General features: G+C 41.1%; 1 long non-coding RNA gene across 1 annotated transcript; it reads right to left on the reverse strand.

Moving 5' to 3' along the window:
- Positions 1-1,765: 1,765 nt before the first annotated feature.
- On the reverse strand, positions 1,766-4,371 carry LOC120883717 (uncharacterized). The gene is made up of 2 exons (XR_005725908.2): positions 3,285-4,371; positions 1,766-2,003 (listed from the first exon to the last, which is right to left on the reverse strand). It is a non-coding gene; the product is annotated as an uncharacterized LOC120883717 (long non-coding RNA).
- Between the last annotated feature and the right edge of the window lie 1,228 nt (positions 4,372-5,599).

Raw genomic sequence — 5,599 nt, forward strand, 5'->3', positions numbered from 1 at the left:
GTACATATTGACAGATTGCTCCCTGAAAAGTGGCAGAGACATGCCCTCCCCCAACCAGGAATGTGGGAAGTCTTTTCCTTGCACCCTTGCACACAGGGTCTTCAATCTCTTTCACCTCTGATAATCCAGTGGGTGGAGAGACACTCCCTGGGTTTTGTGGAAGTGATGGTAGTGATGTGTATGGTTTTCTTTTTCTTTCCCTCTTCTTCCCTTGGTGAACAGTAAGCTTGACTGTCTGCTCACAAAGTTACTGGCCTTTTGCAGACCTTGATCAATAACTGCTTTAAATATGTCATTCATTTCCACTGGAGTATTCTTTTCTTTCCTGACTCATCTGTAAGGGTTATTCAGATATCAGGAACATTATTGCATTTGCTTCTCACACATCCAAATACTGTTCTCAGTTTCTACTTTGATTTTCAAATATACATGAATGTCATATAGAAATGTCAATTTTCCAGATAGTCAAATCCATCATTTGTTGAATGGTTTTTAGCTTCTAGCTTTAGTGTCATTTTCAGAAAGACCTCCCCTTTCACCTCCCAAGATTCAATAAACCTTCACCAATTTTTTCTAGTACTTTTATTAAGTTTGGTATGTATTGGTTTATGTACACATTTTTACTTCTAATCCATCTGGAATTTATTAAGATGTGAGGTAGGGATCCAGCTTTATTTTTTTAACATGGAAAAATTTAAAGCAGGGGTTCCCAATCACCTACCACAATCATTTTTTAAAAATCTAAATAAAAGCTGTAGATGAACAAAATATCTTTATTTTATTTTAGATGATGTTATTTCCTGGTGAAAACTCCAGGGTAAATAACTTGCAAAACACACTCTCAGACTGAACAATTAAATGTGATTAATTCTTTTATCTGGTAATTTAACTCAAGAAAGTTTTGTTCAGAAGGAATGATTTTTTTTTTATTATTGATTTTTAGCCATTTTTTTTTTTTTTGGCAGTACTTAGTGGTCTTAGCCTTCACAAGTCCTCACGAGCTCATGGTGGTAAACCCGTGTCCCTGGAGCGTGTTTAACGTTTTCCTCTCCCTAGCACAGTTGCTATGGGTTGGAGTGAAGAGGGGTGAGAAGGCAGCTCACCAAAAGTGATACCAAGTCATTAAAATGCAGTTTAGTAAGAAGGTGCAGGGGCTGGGGTGGTGGCTCAGTGGTAGAGCGCTTGCCTAGCATGTGTGAGGCCCTGGGTTCGATTCTCAGCACCACATATAAACAAATAAAATAAAGGTCCATTGACAACTAAAAACAAAAAAAATGAAGAAGAAGGTGCAGAATTCAACTATTTCACTCTACTTGAGATTATATCTCATCAATGTCTCCCTCCTGGACCAGAGCTTATGGCATTAAGGTGCTAACCTCAGACATGCCAGGAACTGGGCTCTCCCTGAGCACATGAGGCTTAGATCCGCACCAATTTCTTTCTTTCTTTCCTTTTTTTAAAATATTTTTTTAGTTGTAGATGGACACAATTTCTTTCTTTCTTTCCTTCTTTCCTTCCTTCCTTCCTTCCTTCCTTCCTTCCTTCCTTCCTTCCTTCCTTCCTTCCTTCCTTCCTTCCTTCCTTCCTTCCTTCCTTCCTTCTTCTTTCTTTCTTTCTTTCTTTCTTTCTTTCTTTCTTTCTTTCTTTCTTTCTTTCTTTCTTGTGCTAAGGATCAAACCCAGGGCCTCATACATGCGAGGTAAGCACTCCACCACTGAGCTACAGCCCCAGCCCCAAATTCGCACCAATTTCTGTCCCTGGAAACTGAGGCCAAGAAAAAGAGCTTTAATCAAGGTGATGAGTTGTTTTACATCTAAAATCACTTTCCAAAATGATGAATATGAGAGGACTTCAAGTGGCCAAGTGATAGAAGGCCTGTGTCAGGTTCTGCTTCTGTAGCAGGATACCAGAGACTGGGTCATTCATGAACAGCAGAAGTATGTTGGACTCATGGTTTTGGAGGCTGGGACTGATTGAGGAGGACCCTCTTGATGTATCATACCCTGGTGAAAAGTGTCATATGACAGAACAGAAATTGAGATAGGGAGGAAGGAGGAGGAGTGGGGAGATAGATTGAGCTTTAGATGGAACTCACAACCTCAAACTCTTTTATACTTGGCATTAGTCCATGACCTAAACACCAACCATTAGTCTCCACCTCCCAACACTGTTGCATTGGAAATTAAGTTAAAAAAGAGAGCAATGGAGCCACAATCCCCTTTAAGGGCATGCCCCCAGTGACCTAAAACCTCCAGCAAGCCTTCACCTTTTAAAGGTTCCACAGCTTCCCAATAGCACCAAGGTATAGACCAAACCTTTAGATCTAAACTATATGTCATGGTAAGGCAGGAAGCTGGAGTGAGGAGGGGTTCATTTTGATATTTTTTAATACTTATTTTTTTAGTTTTAGGTGGACACAATATCTTCATTTTTATTTTTATGTGGTGCTGAGGATCAAACCCAGTGCCTCACGCATGGTAGGCAAGCGCTCTACCTCTGAGCCACAACCCCAGACCCCCATTTTGCTTTTTAGTAACAACCCTCTCTCAGAACTAACCAGGATCCCACAAGGATTACCTTAATCCTTTCATATATAATCCTTATATAGCCCCAAACCCACCAGTGACCTAATGACCTCCCACTAGGCTGCCTCTTAACATCGACACCCTGGGTACATAGCTTCCAAAGCTGGGACTCTTGGGAGACAAGACACATCCAAACTGCAGCATTCATTGTCAGACACCTCAACCCAGACACCAGTGGGGGGAAAATTAGAAGAAACAATTCAATAAGCTGATATTTAAAAAACAATACCCATTTGGTGCCTACTTTGTACTGGGTGCTGTTTCAAGTGTTCAATAAGCTACTAGTTATTAACTTATTTAATCTTAGTAGCAATTCCATCTCTATTAAAATTTTTTTTTTCAGTGCTAGAGTTGGAACCTAGGACCTTGTTCTAGGCAAATTCTCTATCACTAAACTACACCCCCAGCCCTTCATCTTCATTTTATAGATGAGGAAACTGAAGCATATTGGAGTGGAGTAATTTGCCCAAGGTCACAACTAAGCAAGGAAGAACCCGATTTCAAACCCAGGATGTTTGACTTCAGAGTTTGTACTCAAGAATAAAATTTTCTATGTCATGTACATTTGGGAGGTTGACAAAGGCGTATCACATGTCTGCTGGTTTGTTAAGCCACCTGTCAAACCACACCTTCTCATAAAACTGCATTAAGCAAGTCTCCCAGTATCATCCAAAACCTGCAGAAATTCACTATACCTACCTGATGGCGCATGTGATGGTTTAGATATGTGGTGTCCCCCAAAAGCTCACCTGTGAGACAATGCAAGAAAGGTTAGAGGTGAAATGATTGGTTAGGAGAGCCTTAGCCCAATTGGCACATTAGGTCACTCATAGGGATTAACTGGTGGTAACTGCAGGTGGGTGTCCTGTAGCTGGAGGGGGTGGGTCGCTGGGGACAGGGTTTGGGGTTTGCATTTTGTCTGTGGTTTGGGGAGTTTTCTCTGAGCTGCTTTCCTCCACCATGCTCTTCTGCTTTCTTGTGCCTCACCTTCTGGCCAGAGCAACGAAGTCAGCTGTCCAAGGACCAAGACCTCAGAAACTGTGAGTCCCAATATAAACTTTTCCACCTCTAGTTGATCTTGTCAGATCTTTTGGTCACAGTGGCTAAACATCTGATTAAAACAGCCCAAATTAGATTTTCTCCCAAGATAGAAAAAGTGGTAATGAGTTTAGGACAAGAGCAAGACAGCACCGGCAGACAGATGTGTCTCACCGGCTGTCATCTGGTCCTGCTTTCCTGCTTGCAGGGGCTGCGTGCGGGACTGTAATGGGAAAACCTTAGATGCTGAGATGGAAGTGTGTTGAATTTACTGACCATTAGTCGATAAGAGGTGGGAGGAAGAACTAGCTCTCTTGACGTATGCCTAGAAGAGTTTTAAGATGTCCTCATAGGCAAAAAATTCCCCAAAGAATTTGAACATAGCTTGTCCACCTCAGTCTTCTTAAAACAGTCACCTCCTTGGAGACCTGTGTTTTGGGGGAGGAGGAAAGGAGCTGGGATGAGGCAAGGATCATCCTTTGGGATGGCAGGAAGCAGGAGCGCCCAGCATCAGAGAGTCAAGGGCGTTCACAGAGTGGTCCTGTCATCCCATAATCAACTTTAGACAATTTTCATCACCCCAGAACAGGACATCAGCCCTGCGAGACAGTTGGGCCATGCAGCCTCAGTATTACCCGGGTATGCTTCAATATAGGGCTTTGCAAACATTGTTCTTTAACAGTAACCTGGTTTTTGAAAGGCGTCCCAAAGGCAAGAAATCTCATTCATCAATGACTCTAACACAAGATCATAAAAGTAACTACATACTCTAAAATCAGTATTTTATGGTTTTAATATTTTAGTTTTATTTTTTCCAGTACTTAGGATTGAACCCAGGGGTGCTCTACCACTGAGTTCTATAGCCCCAAACCTTCTTATTTTTTAATTTTGAGATTGGGTTTCCCTAAGTTGCCCAGACTGCCCTCAAACTTGTGATCCTCCTATCTCAGCCTCCTGAGCTGCTGCAATTACAAGTGTGTGCCACTACACTGGGTATTGTTTATTTATTTCTAATTGGTACATTATAGTTATACATAAAAGTGGAATTCATTGTGATATAGTCACACATGCACACAGCATAATTTGGTCAATTTCATTCCACAGTTCAAAGGAACATTTTAAAAAAAAAATATAAAGATTTTTATATGAGAGGCTGGGGCTGGGGCTGGGCTCAGCAGTAGAGTGCTTGCCTACCACAAGCGAGCTGCTGGGTTCGATCCTCAGCACCACATAAAAATAAATAAATAAAATAAACATATTGTGTCCAACTACAACTAAAAGAAATATTTTAAAAAAGATTTGCATATGACAATAATAAGCCATCAGCAAATATTTCTAAAAATTCCATTAATTATAGCATTGTCAAAAATTTAATCCTAAATGCTAGGTGTGGTGGTACTCACCTGTAATCCCAGCAGTTTGGGAGGCTGAGGCAGGAGAACTGCAAATTTCAGGGCAGCCTCAGCAACTTAGGAAGGCCTCAGGCAACTTAGTGAGACTCTGTCTCAAAATAAAAAATAAAAAGGTCTGGGGATGTGGCTCAATTGTAAAGCGTCTTTGGGTTCAATCCTCAGCATGTGTGCATGCGCGCACACAGACATCCACACACAGACATAAAGGAAAACCTAACTAAGTGGAAAACTGGACCATGTGCCTCCATAGGAAGAGTTACCCTTATAAAGGTGTTAATGCTCCCCAAAGTATGGGAAAAATTTAACATGATTCTGAACAAAACCTCAGTGACTCTGTGAAAGCTGAAATGTTTTTAGGAATGATAAATAAGTGATAAATACATGCAGATAATCAAGATTTTTTTATTTTTATTTATTTATTTATTTATTTTAATATTTATTTTTTAGTTCTCGGCGGACACAACATCTTTGTTGGTATGTGGTGCTGAGGATCGAACCCGGGCCGCACGCATGCCAGGCGAGCTCGCTACCGCTTGAGCCACATCCCCAGCCCCAAGATTTTTT

This window comes from Ictidomys tridecemlineatus, chromosome 7, assembly GCF_052094955.1.
Source record: "Ictidomys tridecemlineatus isolate mIctTri1 chromosome 7, mIctTri1.hap1, whole genome shotgun sequence".
Lineage (NCBI taxonomy): Eukaryota > Metazoa > Chordata > Mammalia > Rodentia > Sciuridae > Ictidomys > Ictidomys tridecemlineatus.